Source organism: Dipodomys spectabilis, unplaced genomic scaffold (assembly GCF_019054845.1).
Source record: "Dipodomys spectabilis isolate Male_0828 unplaced genomic scaffold, ASM1905484v1 ptg000297l, whole genome shotgun sequence".
In the NCBI taxonomy this organism is placed as follows: domain Eukaryota; kingdom Metazoa; phylum Chordata; class Mammalia; order Rodentia; family Heteromyidae; genus Dipodomys; species Dipodomys spectabilis.
In genome coordinates, this window is record NW_024870974.1 from 6,856,129 (window position 1) to 6,880,605 (window position 24,477).

Below are 24,477 nucleotides of genomic sequence, written 5' to 3' on the forward strand. Positions count from 1 at the left end.
TTGATTCCATGGTAAGTCAAATTGAATTTTTTGGAAAGGAAAATAAAATGCTCTTGTATTTTCATATGCATATATTTTACAGTTGACTGAAAAGCAGGTGACATTTAAAATGAGGAAATATAGAGCACTGAAGATCTTCCCAAGCAGACCACGCGCAACACCCCTGGACCTGCAGGACACCAGTTCATCCTCTTGTTCTGAGGCATTTGGAGAAAGTTTAAGTGCATTTCACATCTCAGTGTTCCCTTCTCCTTGGCCATCAATGAGGACCATTAATACCAGTCTGGTATGTTGCATTTTCAAGTTCCCTTAGTATGCCAGGTTTGTGAATGAGGAAGAGAAACAATGTTCCTCAGAGATGATACAACCTAACTGACTCACATTTACATGCATATATACATATAACATAATATGACATTAAAAGACTGTCTTGCTGGGTTCCAGAGGCTCACGCCTATAATCCTAGCTACTCAGGAGGCTGAGATCTGAGGATCATGGTTCAAAGCCAGCCAGGGCAAGGCAAGTCCATGAAGGGGCACTGTGGCTCAAGTGGTAGAGCACTAGCCTTAAGCTGAAGAGCTCAGGGACAGCCCCCAGGCCCAGAGTTCAAGCCCCATGGCCGACAAAAACAAACAAAAGAAAACAAATGACTATGTCTTCTCAAGGACACTGTCTCCCCAATCAACACTGTGTCTGTCAAATACACTGGAGGGAAGTTCAGAGATTCCAGAGTCCTCTCTGCTATCTACTTGGTATAGACTTACCCCCAAACAAAGTAGGAGTTTCCCTAAAAGTCTTTCTCCACACTGCATTTAAGTAGAAATTACAGTTTTAACAGCTGTCACATAGATGAAGATAGAACATCACTTTGTAAACAAATACTAATTATGAAGAAAGGCTGCTTACTGTCTCGTGCTGTAGTTCAATGTGAATGCTTTCCCAGTTCTCTAAGGACACATTGGATCACATCTTCAGAAAAATCATGAAAATTAATCTCTAAAAATCAGTACAAAATATGAAAGCAAAGGGCAGAAAAGTTCCTTAATCCAACCCGTAGAGTACCTATGATTCGAGGCATCTATAGAGGATTTTTTTTGTTACAAATACAAAGCTTAGACAAAAGAAGAAGGACCAAAGGGAAACATTGGCCGCTTGTTTAGGCATTTCATCTATTTTATTTTGAAGTTAACTATTAAATGTCTTGCAGTTAAAAACAGGTGAAGGCAAAGTTCTAACGTTTTCTTGCCTATAATGTTTATACTTTGCTGATTCAATGCTGTCAGCCTTAAATATGACTCATCTTTATGTGGTACAAAGATATGAACAGTCCAGTGCCAGTAGCCTCACACCTATAATCCTATCTACTCAGAAGGCTGAGGTCTGAGGATTACAGTGTGAAGCCAGCCCAGGCCGAAAAGTCTGTGAAACTCTTATCTCCAATTAACTACCCAAAAGCTGAAACTGGAGGTGTGGCTCAAACAGTAGAGCACCAGGATTGAGTGAAAAAAAAAAAAACAGCCGTTTTAGGATCAGAATGCAAGCTTCAGTATCAGAAGTAACACAAACAAAATTATGTAAGGAGACTAGTTATCACAGGCAAAATCTGTTCTAATTGGTTGACATCTATGTGTTTAGATTATTATGTATCTGTTAAATGTAAGGTTTTAGGAATAAATGAGATGCTAGAATTGAAGTTTACCCTGTACTACATACTAAGAACAAGAAATAGTATTCCTACTTAGTAGTAATAGTAATACTTAATTGTAATTTTCCTTTAATAATTTAATTTTGTATATTCCACTCATCTCCTTAAGTTACTCTGATTCAAACTCTATGCCAACAGTGAAGAATATGATTAAGTCAAATTAATTTAGCGTACCCTGCCAAAAAAAACTCTAGAAGCAAGATCAAAAGTTCTGCGGAATGTTAGCTTTTCACTCACTTGCGTGCAACTTCCTGTTAAAAGTCTGCATGTTTGTACCCTGAGAAGCAATATAGCTTGTGAACTGGGAAGTCACTGATGGCCCCACACAACTTTGCAACTCTGAAACAGAGCTAGTGGCTTAAAAACAGTGGAAAAAATAAGACTGGCTGGGAAAGGCTTAGAGACATTTTTAATGTTTTTGAATCTTGCTGCAATATGCTTCTAGTTATATGATCACCAAAATGTGCCTTCTTTTTTTTCTCCTCTCCACTTGAATTATTTGCATAAAGTATCTGATTAAAAAGTTTTCCGAAGGAAAAAGAACACAAAGTAGTGAGTCATAGGAACCTCGTGTCCATTTGCCACACTCCATGTTTGATCAAGAGGCTTTGCTACATCATTGAACTGAGAAAACTTGTGGAAGGGTAAGAATGGAAGACCATTGCTCTATGACACCACATTCTGTAAGCTGGTACTTGGGCTGGCAAGGGCTCCCTGCGGTGCTACCTTTCCTGTCCAAGTGACTCAGTAATAGAGTACCTGAAACCAGGTGAGCACAGACATCTGCACATTGTCACGTTCACCACCACCTCCCTCCCCATCAAGCCATGTGGACTAGGAAATGACTTCTAATTCACACAAGGCACTTTAGTACTGTGGCTCAGTATAGAACATGGGTAAGTTTATTTCATTTTCTCATGCTGCCTATCATATTTTAGTACTCCTTGTAAATAGGCTCTTGGAAATGGCTTGTCTGGCTTTTAGGTTAGGTATAAAGTAAGAATTGAATCTGTCAGTTAGAATGCAATCCTCTGTCACTCACAAGTTGTGTGTCCTGGACAACTCATGTTTCTCATTGCTGAAGAAGCAACCAATGTGTATTTGTATGAACTGGTAAGGGAAAGATTGGCCTGTGAGGATGAAATTCAAAGGTATTCCAGTCATCTCTGGGGCCAATACTTCTGTGATTTTGAAATCAGTTCATTGTTTTTTGTTTTTGTTTTTGTTTTTTGTCAGTCATGGGGCCTGAATTCTGGGCCTGGGTGCTGTCCCTCAGCTCTTCAGCTCAAGGCTAGTGCTCTACCACTTGAGCCACAGTGCCACTTCCAGCTTTTTCTGCTTATGTGGTGCTGAGGAATCAAACCTAGGGCCTCATGTATGCAAGGCAAGCACTCTACCACAGAGCCACCTTCCCAGCCCTGAAATCAGTTTATTGTGACAATGAATACATGTAGTAGTAATATATAACAATGAACTACCCATGGAAATGGTTTTACACAATTGTCTGTGCTCACAGGGTAAAGGATTAAATATCTGACTAATAATTTGACAAGAGAAGGTCTATGCAAAGTCCTTGATATGGAAACCACCTTGTAAACTCTATTATTCATGCAACTGTCTTGAGACCTAGGAGGTTATGAAAGGTAGTTGCTACAAGGCAAATCTGCCTTCAGAGAATGATTTTAGAATAACTTCTAAGCTTTGCTAGATATATTCCAGAAGTAGGATCTCCTTAACAGAAACAGCTCACTATCACAGGTAGGAGGATCACAAGTTCAAGACCAGTGTCTATCTTTGAGACCTTATTTCAGGAGAATTCTTAGAATTCCTAAAAGGACAAGAACATAGGAAATAAAAATGCTTCTTTTTTTTATTCTTTAGACATTGCCTCTTTGTGTCTCTGTGACTTTCCCAAATCAAATCATCAGGTCACCATCTATGTTGGAAAATAAACTATTATCTTCAATATGTTCTTCAAAACAGCACTATTCCCAAAGCTCTGTCTACTGGAAAGCAAGAAGAGGGTGTGTCCATCTTGCATGCTTACTCCAGAATGCAGGGGCTTTCGCGTACACAATGTGCATCTCATCCAGCGATTTTGGGCAACAATCACCAAACAATCTCACTTGTGGCAAGGGCCAAATGCAAGTCAGTTGTTTCTTCTTTCTTTGCCAATTCTAATGGGAAACTCTGGCCTTCAGATCTCAGAAATTTCCAATGTCTTTCCAGCAAGGAATTGCTTTCATGTTTGTATCCTCATTGCTAAATCTGGATCTCTTCTCGAAATGTTCATTTTTGCAGCGTGTCCAGGAACCCTTTCTAGTTTGGAACAGTTTCCTCCTAATGGAAACTGAGTTCCCAGTTTGCACTTATCTCAATTTCTTACTGCCTTCCGACACGGTGGACTATGCCTTGCCAAGATCCTCTAAAGAACAAACTCCATTTGTGTAAAGACCATGAAATGAAATTGTTTATGAGCCTTTGCATTCTTGATTGAACACTGTCAAATTCCATTCTTAAATCTTTCAATATGGAAGTTACTAAGACTTCCATTGATGTAAGCGACAGCACCAGATAGAAACACATCCTCCAGTTTTCAATGTCATATCTGTGATGTTTGTGTCTTCTACAGGTCTTTACTCTCTGTTGTGGCCTAACATGGGGTTATCTAGGCTTTGGGAACTGATAGACCATTTACAATCCAGACGGAGGAAGAAGAGCTTAGAGGAGGAAGTCAGTTACTGTTTGTGTTCCTTCCTCCATCGGCACTGTGGATGCAGAGGCAAACAAAAGATTGTTTCTTCCCTTCTAATCTAGTTAGAGAGGAAATAAAAAGTTATGAATTGGATTTAGTGGGTGTACTTTGCTATGGGAAAGCCATGACAGGTCACTGAAGGTTGAAACACACACTTTAGATTAACACAGATGTAACAGCACATTTTTAGTCTAGCAAACATCATGTGCAAAGGCATGAAAGGTAAAAGAAGGAAGGGGAGAGTAGAAGAATGATAGAGGGAACAAATGTGAATAAATTCAAAATGCATAAAGAATACACACATATGGAAATATTGAAAAGAAACATCTTTATACAATATATGCAGATAAGCAAAGGAGAACCTTTGGTTCTCCAACCTGCATCAGCTAAGAAAATTTTAAATCATTGATCCTTGCATTGCATCCCTAGAAATTCTGGTTTGCCTGGTGAGTTTTTGTGTGGTCGTTGAAAATTACAGATGCTCCCTTAATCATCAGAATGAGCCACTGACGCGGAAGTCCTCTTACACTCTTATAAGGTATCCTCTCTCCAAAATTCAAAGCTTGGAGGCAATAAAGTTGTAAAGCAGGTGGAAACGGCTGCCCCAAGCTCAGATGTAAAACTGAAGGAGTCTTTAGACATCATTGGACAGATATAAAACTAAAGGAGTCTTTAGAAATCATTGGACGAGTGAATGGTGAGATCCAATTTGCATAGTAAAATAAGGACTTTGATAAGAGAGGCAGGTGAATGGATGGACTTTGACATTGGAAGTAGATGTGTGGATGAAGTTGAAATGAAGGATGATACTAAGAAAAGAAATAAAGAGACTTCTTAGATAGAGCCTTTGGCTGGGAATCAGAAAGGTGATGACATAGAATAGTGGCCAGGCTCCATACCTATTGCTTCCTATTTTGTATGGAGGAATACCTAGGTAGCTTTCATCCCACTTTGCAGTCTACAAGAAAAAAGATGACTTTGTCTGAATTCCTGGCATAATTGTCCTCTGCAATTTCCTTCATTTTGTGGTGGAGGAGACATCTCAAGGAAGCATTGCTAACCTCAGGGCTAATCAATATAGTAATAAGCCATTCTTTTATTTAAAAATTTAAACGAAACAAGATCATTCAGTGACTTTACCTTCCTTTTCTTTGCAAGCCAAAGTTCATTTCTCCATTTTAATCCCTCTTGCTATCTTGAAAGCTGTAGGAAATTACTGATTGGTTCATTGATTGATTGATTAACAGTTATGGGACTTGAACTCAGGTCCTGTGTTCTGTCCCTTATTTTTTTTTTTTTCCTTAAGGCTGGTGCTCTACTACTTGAGCTACACATCCACTTCTGGCTTTTTGGTGGTTAGTTGGAAATACTTGAGACACATAAGCCAACAGCACCTGGCACTGCAGCAAGTTTTTAAAGGTTTTCCCCTCCTCCCTCCCAAGTTCTCTGACTTCTCCTATGTTCTTATTGAAGCCACCAACTAGAGAGTCAGAGTCACCAGTCCCTGAGGGATTAAACCACATTCTTTCTTGTCTCACCAAGATCTGATTTCTTCTGGTACAGACTTTAAGCTACTAAACAGCTTGCAAGTTACCTATCACAATAATTGTGGCCAGCAGAGATGTAGTAATGGTTTCTGGCTAATTTGCAGGGTGAGTTCTGGCTTATGTAACAGTTACCTCTGGCAATTTGTCCCAACACTCCTTTTGGCAGCAACGTGATGGTATTTTTAATGGCAAGAGCTTGGCCAGTTTTCAGCCAATCAGACTTTTCATTCTGCTGGCTGCAATTAGAGTTACTGTTTCTTTCACCTTGTTTCCCATCAGGCCTGGTTCTGTAAATATGTCACTGGCGGTTGCATAGAGCCGCATTCTGCCTCAATGCTCTAAATCCATTATTTCAGTTAAAAAAAAAACCATTTTACCTTCACACAGAGACCCCTGATGTATCTGACCTTAATCCCAGGTGTCAGTTGAACCTAGAAAATAGGAGATAGAGTGATCACAGATTTTAATGACAATTTGAATTTTGAAAAGGAAGATTTTTTAGGATTGTCCCTAGAAGAAAGTGGCATGGTAAATCCATTAAGAACTTCCCTACATAGCTCATACCACCCACCTGGACACTGTCAGCTGTTTCCAAAGAGGCACAAAGTTTCCTGAAAGGTGAAAGGGGTCTCATTTTCCAAAATTCAGTGTCTCCCTTTAGCTGGCCGGGATCTCTTCTGGAGTTGCCAGTATTGACTGTAGATAAAAATGCAGCCTTCTTACTTGCATTTGCCAGACCTCAAAGGTTCTTTTAAAACAGGCTTCACAGAGAAGAGGAAAAAGAATGCATTATACAAGAAAGTCAATTTTTTTTAATTACAAATTTCTAGACCCCAGTGATTCACTCCTATAATCCTAGGTACTAAGGAGAAAGAGATCTAAGGACCACAGTTCAAAACCAGCCCGGGCAGGAAAGTCTGTGAGACTCTTATCCACAATTAAGCACCAAAAAACTGGAAGTGAAGCTGTGGTTCAGGTGGGTAGAGTGCTAGCCTTGAGCACAAAAGCTCAGGGACAGTGTCCAGGACCTGAGTCCAAGCCCCAGAACTAACACACACACACACACACACACACACACACACACACACAAATCACAAATATTCTTCACTCTAGATAGGAAATAAAGACTACTTTTATCATTATTTTTCTTTGAGTCCTGGAGAACAAGATTTTGGACAATTTAAGTAGAGCATCTCAGTCAGGAGAGCTGGCCAGGTCTGCTATGTGCAACTCTATTCCCAGCTCTGTACCCATCCCCCTCCCTGTTCATAGGCCCAGGAGGTCCATTCTAAATTTCCCTCTAGCAATTAAAATGTCCTGAAGAAACTTTATTGCCTAGGGTAATGTTTGGGGAAAGAAAAAAAAAAATCAGTATGCATGAACCTTGTGATTTGGATATAGTTTGTTCTCCAAAGGTTCCTATGTTAAAGCTTGGTCCCCAATGTGCCCGTAGGGGGCTGATGAAATCTTTAAGAGGTGAAGCTTAGTGGGAAGTAATTAGATCTTTGTGAAGGCTGCTCTGGAAAAAAATGTAGTTCTCATGGGACCTTGGTTAGTTCTCAAAGAGGACTGTTACTAGCAAGACTGGCCCCTTCCCACTTTCCAACTTCTTCTCCCTCTCCCTCTGTCTCCTGCCGTGAAGCATTTTACCCTTAGGTTCTTACCAGAGGCCAAATCAATGCAGTTCTCCAATCTTCTGCTTTGGGCCTCCTCAGTATTAGAGGTAGTTTCCTATAATCATGGAAGATTGTCTAATCCATGACACTACAGATAAATTGGAACCTATGGACACAATTCCCTTTGCAATTGTTAGGGATTCATTTTAAACACATAGGCCTAGAAATATTTCCTATCCCAAATGATAATAGTGTATCTACCTATTTCCCGAATGTCCCATTTGAGTGTATGTCTTCATATTCTGATAACACGGCATTTCTTTCCAATTAGGTCATGTTGAAAGGTGTAAAACATGAAAAATCTCTCTCTCTTTTTTTTAATAGAGAGGATCCATTGTTTTCTCTTGTGTTAGTCTGAGGGCTGAGACCAAAGAGAGTAATAGAAAGTACTGGGGACAATAACAGGAAATCTGTAAGTTATTTTCAGGCTTTTCTGTTTTCAATCTTTACCCACACTAAAGGATAGGAAGAGTCTGCAGGAACACTTGAATTTGCTAAAAAATATTTTATCAAATCCTGCTGCAGTATTCAGCATTCTGAAGTGAGAATTAAAAAAAAAATCTAGCTGGCATCATCCTAAATGGGTGTTTTTTCTGGTACACACAGCCAAGCAAAGTAAGCCAAAATTATAAAACTAAATAATACATGAGCATGCCGAATGCTTTATCTGGAACCAGCGATTATTTTATTACCCAGATTTTAACCCTTGCATGTTGAGAGGTAGATTGGTTTAGGAAGTCTGCAAGGCAAATCAAATAAAGAAGGAAACCCTAGAACAGTGGAAAATGTTATGTTAATTTTTTTACAGCAATGAGCTTTTCTTTGGCCAAGAAAAATTTTCATCAGTGAATTTGCACAAAGTATGCTGCTTGGTTAATTATCACGAAATGAGCATTACCAAGATAGAGAAATAAAACATTTCCAGATCATCAGACTGTCTGGAGCTCACCCTAAGTCACAAAATCACTCATCAAGAATAATGGCTCTCCTAACTCCTAAAACTTAAGTTTTGAATAACTATAATGATCTAGGATTTGAATCTATGTCCTTTCTATATTTGAGTCATTTATATTTTGCATGTAATCTTCTTTAATGATTTTTTATTGCTGTATAATATTTGATCACATACACTACAATCTATTCTACTACCGACTCACTTTTCAGTCCATTTCGAGCTTAGGGATGCTCTGAATAATGCTATGAATATTGTATGTTTGTGTGTGTCTCTATGAGGCTTGAACTCAGGGCCTGGGTATTGTTTTCACTAAAGGCTAGTGAAAACTCTCTCTCTACCACTTGAGTTCCACTTTACCACCACAGCTCTACTTCTGGCCTTTTTGGTGGACATAAGAGAGAGAGTCTCACAGACTTTCTTGCCCTGGCTGGTTTTGAATAACAGTCCTCAGACCTCAACCCTCCTGATTAACTAGGATTACAAGTGTGAACAACCAGCATCCAGCAATGCTATGAATCTTCTTATGAGTGATATTAAAGAGCTAGATTGCTGGGCTACAAGATTTGTATATTTTACCCTTAGTAATTGTTGTCAAGCTAATGCTCAAAGTAATGCTCAGTTAATAATTTTACCAAAAATGTAGAGCAGATTTGAGCCAAACAGTATTCTTGCCAATATTAGACACTATAGACAGCGTTGTCTATATCCTTCCAAATGCTAGTGCATTTCATTACAGCCATGCACATATGTTTTTCTTGGAATCTCTAAGATTTCTGGAAGAATAATATTTGACCACTTTTTCATCTGTTCTTTGGCCACTTCTATGTCCTCTAGGTGAAGCTCCTCTATGTGAAGTCTTTGACTTCTCTACTGATTTTTTTTCTTTCGAAAAATAATTTGTGGAGGTTAACAATGCTCGATAGGAAATGTACTCATTACCCTACTCATGTAACTGTAACCCCTCTGTACAGTAATTTTTTTACAATAAAATATATATATAAAAGAAAATACTTAAAAAATAAGTTGTAGACTTTAGGTATATTTTCTGAATACTAGTCCAGAATTAGTTGGACAAGAATTTTCTCTGTGGAAAAATGCAAAAAAAATAAAAACAAACAAAAAAAAACAATTACTTTCACAGATATAGGACTAGACAGAGTTTTTGTGGTGTCAGTTTAGTATATGGTATGGACTTTTTCTGGAACTTTAGTTTTTCCCTATCTGAAAGTATTTAGATGGAAAGCTATTTTTAACAAGCTACCATTGTCTTTATAGTAACTTAAAAATTATATTAATTTGTGGCTTTCAGATAGATCAGTTTTGCCAAAGTTTTATCTATTTTTAAACAGTGCATATTTAGACTTATTGGTTTGTCCTTTTATACTTATATCTTATTAAGTAATTCCTTCTTCTGTGTTGTTCATTTGTGCCATTACTAGTTTGTACTTGCTGAGCAGGTATTTTACCACTTGTTCCATACCTTGAGCACTTTTTGTTTAGCTATGTTCCCCAGAAAGCCTCATGTTTTTTGTTTGGTTTTACTTGGACTGTGATCCTCTTACTTTATAGCTGGAAATCAGGATGTCCAGATTTTTTGTTTTTTGTTTCACACTTTTCTTTTCCTCCTCCTTTTATTTTTTTGAGGTAAGAGTCTCCCTAACTTTTTTCCCAGCTGGCCTCTGGTCTCATTTTCCTGATTCTAGGCATGCATCACCCAGCTTCTCACAATTATTTGCTTTGAATTAATTTCTTCAGATGTTTCTGGTTTTAAAACAAATTTAAAAGGTATGTAGAGCACTAATTTCCTTCTCTTTTTTAAAAAATATAAAACCTTCACATTTCTCATCAAATGTGGGTTTGTTTGCAGTTTTTCTTATCTTTATGCTGCCTAAAATATTTTACAATTGCTATTGTGATTTCTTTTTTGATATGTGGATTGTTGCAAAATGTACTTTTACATTTTTTTTAATATTTGGAGACTTCATACATAAATTATTTTCTAGCTTAATTTCACTATGGGTTAAGGAAATCTGTAGTTTTTTAATATTTGAAATTTGTGGAGAATTGACTGTGACCTAGTTTAATGTCAGTTTGGGTACATGTTTCAAATACACTTGAAAAGGCTTTCCGTCCACGATGAGGTGTAGTATTTTATATACGACAATTAGATTAATTTTGTTAATTCTCTCGTTCATATTACCTTTATCCTTTTACTTTTCTTCTGCCATTTTCTCCTTCCCTCTCTCTTTCCCAACCTGTTGTATTTAAACCTGACTTGTAATGTACATAACACATGAAATGAAAGTCCTTAGCAACAGAGGGTATATACTCATTTCAGTAGAGAGAGACTGGTACACCATTGAAAGTTTGAAGAAAAGAACTAAATGGTCTGAACGATCTCATTGTGCAAAATGGAAGATGATGAACAAAATTCTCCGACATCAGTTTGGGCTTCTTGTGTTCACGTGAGTCCTGTGGCGAAGCTGCTGCTGTTGATCAGGGCAGAGTCAGGCTGAACTTTCTCAAGGTGTCCCTCCACCCCAAGGATCACGTGTAAAACTAGTCCTCACCTCCGACTCTTCTAGATATCCTAGCTCTGGTGTCACCAGAAAATAACCGAAGCAAAAAACAAACAAACAAAAAACCATGGCTCACTTGCCAGTGTTGACTGTGTGACCAAGTGAATCAAACTGCATGCTTTCCCAAGGAGCGTCGAGCATCCTCGAGCAGGCCCAGATTTCAGAACCTTCTGTCTACACCTTGTTCCTGCCAATACACCTTTTCCATTCTGCTTCACCAAGAACTTGCTGGGTTTTCCCCCTCTATGTATAAAATACTCTTTCTTTGGCTTGGACCATCTCTTTTCATTCTTCATGGTGGAAAATTCCTACTGGCCTCTTCCTGCAGGAATTAGCACGTGTTGTTGCCTCTCTGTTTTCTTAAGATTTTGCAGTTACTTTTATTGGGTATTTATTTCTCTGAACTTATTTTTATCTTCTTGGCAAAAACAGGAGGTTTTCAAATTGTTTCTATGTGAACTTATAACCAACACTTGAGTTTAATAAATAACAGCTAAATGAAAAGGGTTTCAAATTAGATGGCTTAGAGATTTATTAATTCCTTTATCTGGATTAGATATCAGGCTTAACATTTGTTGAGTTGATGAATCACATTAAGAATTGGGTAAAAATTTTACTTATTCTCAAGCTGAAGTTTTATTTCAGTAAAATGAACTTCTAAACAATTAGTGTAAATTCGAGTTAAAGGAAGTTGAGAGGTTTATAATTGGTGAAAATAATTTTAGAGGAAATTAAGCCTAAATCCTTCTTTCTAAAACCAAGATTAATTAACAATGAAATCACTGGGGCATAGATCATTTGAGAAAAATCAGTTAGCTATAAGGCCTAATAAAATGTATCAACTGTCTAAAGATGTAATTTTTCCCAAATACTTGACTAGTGAGCCATGAAAACTGTACCCTGAAGATTTTGAAAAATTAAAGATAATTATATCCACTTCACACTGCTTTTCAAGTCTGTGAAATCTTCATACTGCTCAAGCAGGGCTCAATTGCTACGGGGCTATATATGGACCCTTAATCCCCAGGGATTTGAAGCCCCGAGTTCTGCTCACTCAATGAAATATCGTTGGCAAGACTTCAGTGACATATTTCTGTGCACATAAAAAAAAAATCCATTTCTGAGGCATACAAATGTCGATTTCACTACAGAAACTGCAGGTCAACTTGTATTTTACCAAAAGGTGCAATGACAAGTTTGAAAACCCAGGCTAAGGAAACAGATTGCTCTTCAAACAGTGAAGCTTGCAGGTAGTGACATCAGGGCCGTTAGCTGCCTGGCACCCTGCTTAGTCTCTGCATCTGTAAGGAAGTTGAACTGCTTCTATCAGATTGCCTGGATCTTCTCCGGGCTTTCAAGCTGATCTTTTGTATGAAGGTAATTACAGAGTACAAAGCATAGTTTGTTTATCCCACAGCCTGTATTATTGAGAAACTGAGATGTATATAGATGCTTATATATTTAAAAAATACGTATTCAGGCACACTTCATTTAAAATTATGATTGAAAAATTGATATTATTTATACTATTTGGTTTCTTCTAGGCATAACATCATAAGCAACAATTGCTTTGGCAGATCAATGTTCAAAAACCTATTAAATTCATAATCCGAAAAATGAAGTATTTATAAGAAAAATAGTATATACTGTATGATTTGGTCCACTAAAACGTAGACAAAATTTAAAAGATTACTAAAATTTAAATAATTTTTGGTCTTAAATATACATTTTTTTTCTTGCCAACACTGAAACTTGAACTCAAGATTTTAACTCTTTCCTGGCGTGTTTTTGCTCCAGGATAATAATACTCTACCACTTGAACCAAACCTCCACTTTTGTCTTTTTGGTGATTAATTTAGGGATGAGTTTCATGGATTTGTCTGCTTAAGTTGGCTTTACACTTTGATTCTCAGATATCAGCCACCCCTTGAGTAACTAGGATTTTACTATATAATATATAAGGTATATAATGTATAGTATATGAATATTTTAAATATATATTCTCTAGAAAAGTAAGAAATAGCAAGAGAAATGGACAACTCTGTGGAGTTTTCTTAGGAAACTTTAGAAACTGTCAAAGAAATGTATATTTGGGGGATTATTTATTATATCAAATTTTGCATCAAAATGTTTTCCATTTTTTTAACTTATATTTTTGGTAGTACTAGAGTTTGAAGTCCAGGCCTTGCATTTGCTAGGCAGGTGATATACCACTTGAGCCATGCTTCCAGCAATAAATGTCTTTTTTTGGTTAGAGGTCCAACTTTTCTCTATGTATTCAGCCAGAACTAGATGGATATTTTGCTCAGTTATGGGAGCTGAAGAAAAAAGAAAGGAGAAAAGTGGGTTTTTGAAAATGTCACTGGCATAAAAAACCAAATATGTACTTTAGAAAGAAATCAGTGATGATGTGATGCTGAATTGGGCTAACATAAAAAGACAAAATCTGACTGTCAACAGTCTTCCGACTTTTTCGCAAGCTGATCCTCCCAGTATAACATTAACCAGTGCTGGATGGGGCCTGTCCACAAAGACTAGGACAGGAGTAGGCAGAACAGACCCAGAAATATGAGTACAATTTCTTCTGCTGACAGAAACACACTTAGCAGTGAACACAACATTTCCGAGCAGAAGCAGAAAACTAAGGTCTTGAGAGTATGGATTTGGGTGGAGAAATTGCCAAGGATTTCCAGACTGTGAAGCGTGTAGTGGGTCTATATCTAGGACTCATCACCATTTTCTACTGGTTTTTACAGGACCTCCTCTCCACATTCACCACCTGTTTTTCCCTGGTGTTGACAGCTGTCTGATGTAGGGTGAATAATGAGTGTGGGTGGTGGGGTTCCACTTCATACTCATTGCCTATGAAGAAGTAAGGGATAGTACTAGCAGTGGCTTCCACCTGTCCCTGCCAGCCACCATCAGGGGTAGGTGACATTCACCATGTCCATGACACCTCCATGGAAGAACCTTCCCCTAGGGGTACAAATGCTCACACACACACACACACACACACACACACACACACACACAATCTTGTCTTCCATTTGGGTCTTACTGGTCCCTCCCATCTGCCTTATTTTCACTGAACTGAGTAGAAGAATATTAAACACACCTATATTCAAATGTAAATATTAACATAGAAACATATGTCTAGACAAAATATAAAAAAAACTGGAATTATCCAATCATTTGGATTTATCTATTGCATCTCTTTTATCTGAGCATAAATAGCAGAATGTGAATATATGTGTTATATACATGGGTCTATTTTTATGTACCTTCTTCTCAGATCTTGGCAGGAATTCTCCAAATATTGCTTTGGAGTTGTTCTTTTGATTTTTATCCCCAGAGCATTTATTCAAGGGAATAAATTTGGCCATTTCCAAGCTGTGAGAATATGGAATGCATAAATTTTCCTGCTCTAAAATACTTTTTGGGGGTATATTTATATAACTCAAGACAGATGCAGCTACAAAGCTCACACATAGAAACACATTACTGAAGGAAGAGAGTCAGGTCTGACTTGGGAAAGTTTTGTTATTTTTACCCTACACAGGATTCCAATGTATAAAATGGTACCGGGGACTTGGGTGTGATCGTTGGGCTCTGGGAGAATTCCTGTAAAGTGTCACAAGATGAGCATCTGATGACAGAGCATTTTAACTTGAGGCCTACAACTTGAGACAGAGCCATGCTTATTTTTAGGTGGAAATGGAGACAAGGTTTCAAGGTGCTTTCCAAGCAGTGGTAGCCAGGTCTGAAAGGAAATTTCACCCAGCTTAAAGTTTGGATTATTTTTAGCATGTCATCAGATCAACAATATGGACATCAGAGTTGGCTGTTAGCATGGAAATGAGGCTCCCAGAGGTTTCCAGAGTCCAGGAGTTAATGTGCAGGTCCCAGGGCTAACAGCTTGCCTCTGGGATGCAATTTCAAAAGTGAAGTCTGTGCTAGTCCATGGCTTGGGGTGTCAGGTGGGTGAACATCTTCCTCAACGATCACTAGTGCTATAAAATTGTTGTCCCCCTGCATCTGTAGGTAAGGGAAGTCCAGCAAACCCTGGAATGGGAGATGGGACTGGTGGAAGTTGAAGCCCCAACTGCATATCATGTGTGGTCATTGTTAATAAATGTATCACATCCTTGTTACTTACTTTCCCTTAGAACTTATTTATATCTTCACTAAATTGCCATATTCCTATGGATTGTGAACTTACTTCACATAGATCTTTCCTCAATGTTTTATTCAGTAAATACTTCTCCCCCCCCAAAAAATCACTTCATTACAGGTGCTTACCAGTGCTGTTTGATAGATGCCTTTGTGTCTCTCCCCCGAGTCAATTAGTACAATGGAAAATACTAGTTTATTTAGGCCTCATGTTTTTCCTATTTGAAGAGCTGCTATCCTGAAATAGCATGGCTTTCCCCCTTCTATACTAGGGATTGAACCCAGGGCTGTAAACTTGCTACTTATGCTGAAGACCTGTTTAAGGTAGCAACAGTGAACAAATTTGAATAGAGAAGATCCTTTCCTGAGTCCAAAGTTCCCACTTAAATACAATTAAAAATTGACTATGTCCTGGCCTGCATATTTAGATTGTATCTCTGAAATATATGAAGCACAAAAGCTTTTAAATAGCTATGTTTGCCAGTAACATAAATCAGCCCCTTTGGTTTTCAGGTAACTGAAAAAAAGTTTTGACTATTGAATAATAAAAACATCATAACAAAAAGCATGTCAAACATAGTAGAGATACAGATGAGAGACTTCTGTGTTCTGTCCTTCCTAGAGGAGGTACTGATCTCATGCCAGTTTGTCTCAGAGTACAACAGGATGAAAGAAAGTTAGTCTGTTCAGGGAGTGGCATGCTCATCTCTCTTCCTAAGTGTATACATCAAGAGAAGAGTGCAGTGTTAACATTTTCTTTAGTATGGTGTCTAGTTTCCATTGGTTCATTCAAAAGGGCCACAACTAGTGGAATACAATACAGTTCAGTGGTGGAGCACATGCTGAGCATAAGAGATAGGTTTGATTTTCAACACACACAGCCATAACCAATACCTATCCAGGACACGATTGCTCATATGTCTAGTACCTACTGAAAATCAAAGGGAAACATTACCAGCAGGTGCCTCATCCTTAGGCACAAAGAAAGCAGACAGCCAGAATGTCAGTACAGATAGCACAAGAGCACTTTACTGGCTAAACAATTTCCCAGCTATGAATGAATGAAGGGAATTTGGGCTTTATGATGTGTGCACATTAGTCAAAGGTATGAGAAAAAAAGGTTCTAATATGATGAATGTGTGTATGTATGTATGTATGTGTATATATATGTATATATATATATATATATATATTTAAATATGAAGGCCTGATCACAATTTTGGTATTCAGGTATGATGGTTTCCCTGGCATTGACCTTACTTTACCTGGTGGTGTAATCTGTGGCAATAGATAGACAGTCAGACAGCCAGTCAGACAGACAGATAAACATTAGTTGGGACAGGGGATCTGGTACCAGAGTTCCTTGAGAAAATTGACTCTGGTGGTATTGTTCTGGCTAGATTTACTTTAACTCTTGATGCTAAGTCTTCATGCTAAGTTTTCTTTAGGATTTCACAACCAAGGAGCTTTCAGCAGCTCCCATGAAAGTTTACTGCTTGAAGGATTGCTGGACACGCACCTGTCCAGATGTCCACAATAGTTAACCTACATAGTTCTTTCTCTGGTTTCTCCTTCAGCTTTCTTTCCTGCTCTTCTTAATTCTGCCTGCAGCACCAAAAATTCTATCACAAGAAAATATAAGCACACCAGTCTTTTTGTTAAGGTAAAAACTTTGCCATGGAGTATTGTTCCCTGAGCAATAGTAGGAAATACATTGGCACAAAGTAGGGCATTTCTCCCCCTTTTCCTCATACCCAGCCCAGAGAACACTTGATTTCAGTGCTGTCACTCTTAAATTCTGTCTCCATTCCCACATGAAGGATCACTGCTGAGGAGCTGCAGGTTTCTCCCAAGCTCTCAAAATCTCCCCTACAAAATAGAATTTAGAATTTCCTTACTAAATAGCACTAGGGAAGTAGAATGATTTTGTGAGAAAATCACACCGGCCATTTTTTAAATTCTGAATCCTTGCTTACAGATCCAAGCAAGACTAAAAGAGCCACAACAGCAACAATGTTTATTGTTGTTATTTAGCAACAATAATAATAAATAATAATGATAATAATTAATCGTATCAGGCACAGTGTCGACCACATCACGCACATTCTCTCTACTTCTTGCTGTGGTGGTGTGGGCATTTATGAAGATGAACACAAAGCCCCCCAGGGTTGAACAACTTAATCAAGATCGTACAGCAAGGACTGCGGAGGGCTAGGTTTATAGGTAGAAATGTCTGGGCCCAAAATTGGTTTTCTTTTAAAAGATTTGCTATGGAATTTTACACATTAATTTGTAAAAGAGATTACTTTGGTTTTTGTTCTACCTCATAGAAATCATTGTCAGTTGGGTTTGCACTTCAGTCTAGAATCTTTTCAATCCTTTGGGTAAGTTAGGACTTCTGGCTTGAAGTCAGTAATCTAAAAAACATACATAATGTGTCTTCAGCCTTTTCCCTTTCTTAATAAAACACCCAGCCAGCTCTGCCCTTTGAATCTGTTTCTAGGAAAGGAGGTTGATGTTGATGTTTTCATCTCAAAGGGTAAATAAAAGAAAAGTCAAGCGTCTGACATCGATTTGTCTCAAAGAATATAATGGTGAAACGTTTTGGCAGAATTGAGTCATAGACCTTGAGTTTATACACTGTCATTTCCTCGGATGGCCTCTTCTCTTCACAGCTTTTTGAAGCTGGGGTAAAATATCGCAGACAACTGTGGGCAAGATTATTTGTCATATTATGAAGAATATGCTTTAACATAGTGGAAGAAATAAATAGTATGACAGATCACCTTTGAGTTTCAGTTTTTTTCTTTTATAATATAAGACCATTTTCCAGCTGTTAAAAACTTTTGGCCCTGGGCTGGGAAGGTGGCTCAGTGGTAGAGTGCTTTCATGCATGAGGCCCTGGATTCGATTCCTCAGTACCACATAAGCAGAAAAAGCCAGAAGTGGCACTTGGCTCAAGTGGTAGAACACTTGCCTTGAGCTGAAGAGCTGAGGGACAGCACCCAAGCCACAGTTCAGGCCCTATGACCAACAAAAACAAAAAACAAAACAACAACAACAAACTTTTGGCCCTATATTTATATAAAACAAAATCTATGCAGAAAGTAGGAAATACAAAGCAGGTAATTATGGAAACAGTGTCTGAAAAACAAGGTCAGGACACACAGCAGATCTTTTCCCATGAGTCTTCCTGTCCAGTTTCTTAGTTACCTTTAGGGTATTGCATAGGAAGCTCTCTGACAACCACTGGACCAGATGTCCTGGGAGGCTATCTCCACATCTAGCACACAAAGACTATGAACATGTCTCCCTTTCTCACATACTGGCTCATCTATGTCAACACAGGGTGCTCTTACCCCTCTCCAAGGGACAAATGGGGCTCTTCATCCCTCCCAACCACTCAGAGGATGCTCCTGCTATTCTCAAATGGCCAACAATATTGATAGCTTTCTCCTTACTCCTAGGAATGAGGAAGGTCAACCACTAAGAACATACCCTGAGAAGGTTCTACCAAAGCATCTACCAAAAGAGAAAACATCGAGGGTTTTATGTTCACTGTCTAGTAGAGATGGCAATCTCCCACTCAAGCCAAGTCAGTGATAATGACTTGAAGTACTGGTGTCCCATTCAGATTACTACTGCCTCCCAGTGGTCCTCCTGGTGGATCGCAATCATGATTGTCCAACAGGGGACGAATAGTAATCCAATGCAGATGAGCTCATACTGTCTGATACTCGGTCTGAAGTTATACCTTTAGAAATGGACTGAGTCTCTTGTGAGCAAACATGCCTGGCATCTGCATGTGTATCTCAATACATGCCAATTTATAAGCTGTGTAAGATAGAGAAAACAATCACTCTGAGCACTAGGTTCTTTTTTTTTTAAATTAATTTTTCCCAGTGAAGATGACTCCTAAAATGCAAGGTTTTGTGAGAATCAAATGAAATAACATACTACTTTTCCCACCAAATTAAGGTTCAATTATATGGCAGCAATTTCCCTTTAAATGTAAGGAATACCATACAGACACTGGGAAAACTTGGTGAATGCATAATGTAGTTAAAGGCAGAAATATAATTTTATTAGTATCCAGCAGTAGAAATATAATGATTACTTTTCCTTCTTCTGAGTTAAATATTCACTAGTTGTATGGACATCATGTCATTTTCATTAAAAAAAAAAAAAAACTCCAAGATGGTCTTGAAAATTGTCAAACAGCCAAATGATGTAATTTCCCCCAAACTGTCACATTTAATTATTTTCTCAGGAAGCAAAAGGAGAAAAAGTCAGAGCGAAATAAAGGCATAAAAGCACAAAGAATTGCATATTGTTCCAATGTCATGCACTGGACACGGTTTGAAAACCATAAATTATTTTTCTTTTCTTTTAGATAACTCTTCAACCAGAAATTGTTAGAAGACTAGGGATATTTCTTAGTTTGAATGCCAAATTGTGGCAATATCCTTTCTTTTGCAGAGCTCTTTTAATTTGCATTAAGTTGTTTTCTTAGCAATTTTGTCATAAGGAGGAGTCAGTGGGGGTGGAAAGCTATTTGAGGATAATCTTCCAAGAAAAATGATCCAAAATATACCATAAAGATGAGCCAAATAAAATAGCATTTGAAAGGTAAGAAGCTACAGTGGTAGGTTATACAATTCATACTCCATGCACTCAGAACTTCCTAACAAAAGCTGGGACAATAAACAAATTATTCATTTTATATATTATTTTGCAATTTCATCTGTAATATGGTTTCCAGGATTATCCCAGCTGAGATATCAGAGTCAACCACCTAGAAAGGAAAGATTTAAAGAAAGAGTATTTACAAACAGGAACTCAAATACCTCACTTCAGAAAAATATAACAGGCTGCTATTTAATAAGCTTTCGGGATATCTTGCGTGTGTTTCGCTTCTGTAGCAAATTTGATCTGCATGTACACGTAGAGCTATGTTTAAGCAAAACCAGTTACCATGGTGACTCAGTATCCCTAGTAAATGAAGTATGTGATGTCTAATTTTGTGCGTTAACTGTTTGGCTGAAAAATGAGGAGCCACTTGCTTGGTACAAACAGATTGATGAAGAATATCACTCCAGGTTTCTTTCGTTTTTGCCTCCATCCTGGTCAGTCTTTCCCCCCACCCCCTCATTTAGATCAAGTATGATTTTCCACTCATGATTAAGTAGAAAAATTTTCTGAATCTGGCCATACAATAACACAGAGAGGCCATCTATTGCTCTGGTTTTAACCAAAGAAACTTCAACACATAAAAACAAGCAAATTCAGTTTTAAAGAATTTCATTTTTAGTTCACATTAGAAATGACATTTTCAAAATAAATCCCTAATATTAGAGCTAGTTGGGCTCCCTAATTTTAGTTTTTTCACTCCCACACCCAGTCACGAGTTTTGCATTTTAGAGTCATCCTCTATGATTGAAATATAGGGAAGCTGTTCTACATGGAAAACAGTATACAAATACATGCTGAAACAAGCAGGGATGTTTAAAGACCATTTTTGAAAAGATGATTTTTAGAAGCCAAATATTTGATAAGAGTTCTCACAGTCCTCATAAGAGCAAATGATATCCGTGAAGTAGAATTTCCATGAGTTTGTGGTTAGGCCTTTGCTCATTTGTTGGATGAGTTACAGGGGCATTCCCAGGTGAAACGAAGAAAGAAGGTTTGAAGAGTTCTAATTTGATTCTTTCTACAGCCAAGCTGGGTTTAACTATTGCCTAATGGATTATAATGGTTTGGGCCATGAATTGAACGTATCACCCAATCCCTGTTCCAGAAGTTATTTCTCAGTACTAAATATATCCAATCAAGTTTTTAACTCCTCTTTATTTTCCCATATATGGTACATGAGAAAGTAAATTAAGCTTTAAAAAAACAGTGAAAAATGGAAGAATTTTTAAAATATTGAACTTGATAAGCGGACAAACTGATTATGTTCAGAAAGACTAGTTATCTATATCTTATGTGCAATACAGTTAATGTCAGTTGATTGATACCAGTGCCTATTTTTGCAGGAGGGGGGAGGTTGGTTGTGGGGCCTGAACTCTGGGCCTGGGCGCTGTCCCTCAGCTCTTCAGCTCAAGGCTAGCGCTCTACCACTTGAGCCACAGCATCACTTCTGGTTTTTTTCTTTTTGCTTATGTGGTGCTGAGGAATTGAACCCAGAGCCTCATGCATGCAAGGCAAGCACTCTACCACTGAGCCACCTTCCCAGCCCCCAGTGCCTATTTTTGACATTGCAATTCACTTGGAGTTATTGGGGGAAGGGAGAGGAAGAAAATCCATTGGCCTTCTAGGCACCCATAATTTAGTATAGAACTTGGAATATATAATTTGTAGTAAGAGTCAGTGAGTTACTAAGTAGTAATTTTGGCTTCTAAACATTAGGAACCCATTTGGGTAAAAAAAATATATATACATATATATATATATATATATATATATATAGTTCATTCACAATATAGCTGAGGGTCATTGAACACCATAGATAATCACAGATTTTCTTATAAAAAAAGGTTTATTGAATTAGATTATCATAGCGCATTTCTGACACTGTGTTAATGAGCAAAGCTGATCTAAGAGTGTTATGTGTGGAGGTGCTGTGGTGAACTCACGTCACAGTCTTCAATCCAGAGTCTTTAATGTAGAGTCATCAAATTTTGTGGTATATCTACACATATTTGGCAAAGCTAAACAAATGATCATTTCCAGGAAGATTGAACAGTCACTCATTTGATAAGGTTTGAGAGTCATTCCATTCAAAATTTGGAGGCAACTCTAATGGCAGAGTAGACTATCATCAGGAAAGTCCAAGAAACAGTGCCTTTTCCTCTTGCTCAAACCTACTAATTCTGCAAAGAGACCACCAGCACCGCTGATTGCTTATTAGAGGAGCTTTCTCAGATAGAACTGGGATTTGGGGAAAATCCTCTCTGCCCTAGAGGTTTTGACAGATGTTTTCTTTTATGAAATTTAGGCCAGAAGTTTTTCTTTTTTCTTTTCTCTTTCTCCTTTTTTTTTTTTCCTAGCAGAGTTGAACATGTGCTCCTGCCTTGAGGATTGGAGACTAGATGCTGGCTCCTCATCAATGGAGGAGAAAATCAACAGCTTTGTACCTTTAGGAAATGTTTACTAACCTTCATTATACTAAGATTTCTGTATGCAGTAGAAATAAAGAGCCAACGGTGGAATTTGTTTGACTAATTATATAAATAATCTGTTCAGTTGCAAGGTATTTTATGACTGTTTCTTCCTCTTTTATCCTAGTCATGAACACTTTTAACATTTTCAAATGCATATCAATGCACACTTTGACCTTCAGGAAAAGATTTGGCTTTATGTAGATAGTAACATATCAACCTTCACTATAAAACATTATGAGATTATTCTACATAATTTAGTTGTCTCTGTAAAGCAGAACTGGCTTAGTAAGTGTTGTTTATCCAGCTGTTTAGGCTGAGTTTGTGAATTAATTGAGTCCAATTGCTTTTCTGCCTTCTGGTGACTCCTGCCATTGTATGATTCTCAATTGAAATTCTATCCTAGGTGAAACTGCAAGCTGCAAGAGGTGTGGATTTTCCTTGTGTGTTATTGTTACCATGTTATTTCTTATAATATACACCATCAATTGAATGTCAGCAGTAGCCCAGGAATTGTCCTGAGCAAGATCCCTGCCCAAGGATTATGAAAACACTATTCAAATAGAATTGAATTTGCATACATTCAGGCTTAGAATGACCAAACTTGAATATTGATTGATTCTTAGGATGTGAAGTTTCTTGTGGGAGAGCAAAATAAATGACCTTGAGAAATATTAGCATCTGTGTTCCTGAAAACATGCTCTGGTTTCAGCTTAAAAGTCCAGTTAAAAACTGCAGAAATAGTCTTTGTTTATCACTTTTGTGCCTTCGAATAGAAACAATAGGATTGATGGAATGGAGTTAGCCTTAGAGGATGGTGATCTAGTGTCTGTTTCACCTACTTAGCTGTATATTCTTTGTGTCTCCTTTGTGTTATAGGTGCATGAAATTTAGCTTTTTTTGTTTTGTATGAGCAAGGATTGAAATATATCTATTGTTTTTAACTTAATTCATCCCTGAAAATTAATCATCTCTCCAGCTCCTATTAACATATTCACGTTCCACCTTTGGCTCTTTATTTCTACTACATACAGAAATCTTAGTATAATAAAGAGACAAAGCTGTTGATTTTCCCCTCCATTGGTGAGTAGCCAGCATCTAGTCTCCAGTCCTCAAGGTTAGTCTTGTCTGCTCTTAACTTCATATGAATGGAGCCATACAGTATGTAAGCTCTTTTGTACCTTATTCTTAAGATAATTGCTGGAAGAGTAATTTATATAGTTGCATGTACCATTAATCTGTTCTTTACTACTGTGTACATTCTAATTTATCAGCACAATTTATTCAACTATTTGCTTGTTGCTGTGTGCCATGGTTGTTTCTGTTTGTGGCATTATGATTAAAGCAACTAACATTTTGGCACATTTTGAGTGATCATATGAGTTACTTTCTCTTGAAATTAACGTTAATACAACATACTCAGGTCTAATTTACAGTGTTGGTATACCAAATGATCGTATTGACTCGTACTTCTAACGGTATATCAGAGCCAGTTGCTACACATGCTCTGTAATACTTAGTACTGCCACTTTTGAAAATGTTAGTTCTTTTTGTAGGTCTGCAGTACTTAATATCTCTTTGTCAACTTTTTTTATCAACTAACTTTTTGTATCACTTACTGAAACTTCAGATTAAATGAAAAAGGCTAATTCCTGTTTGTTTAAAAAGGCCAGTTTAAACAGCTGTCCATATTTTAAACCCCAAAAAAGAAAATAATCAACTCAGTTCTGTAACAACTACTAAGCTAGAAATTGCCCAAACAACAACAATAATACTTACTAAATGTTTAGCAGGCAAAATTACATAATTTACATAAATAATATACAATATATAAATTATTATAATTATTATATAAATTATGTATTTGTAAGATTATTGTGCTGAAAATATCAGGTTTTGTACATGACATTATTCTAGTCTCTCAATACAT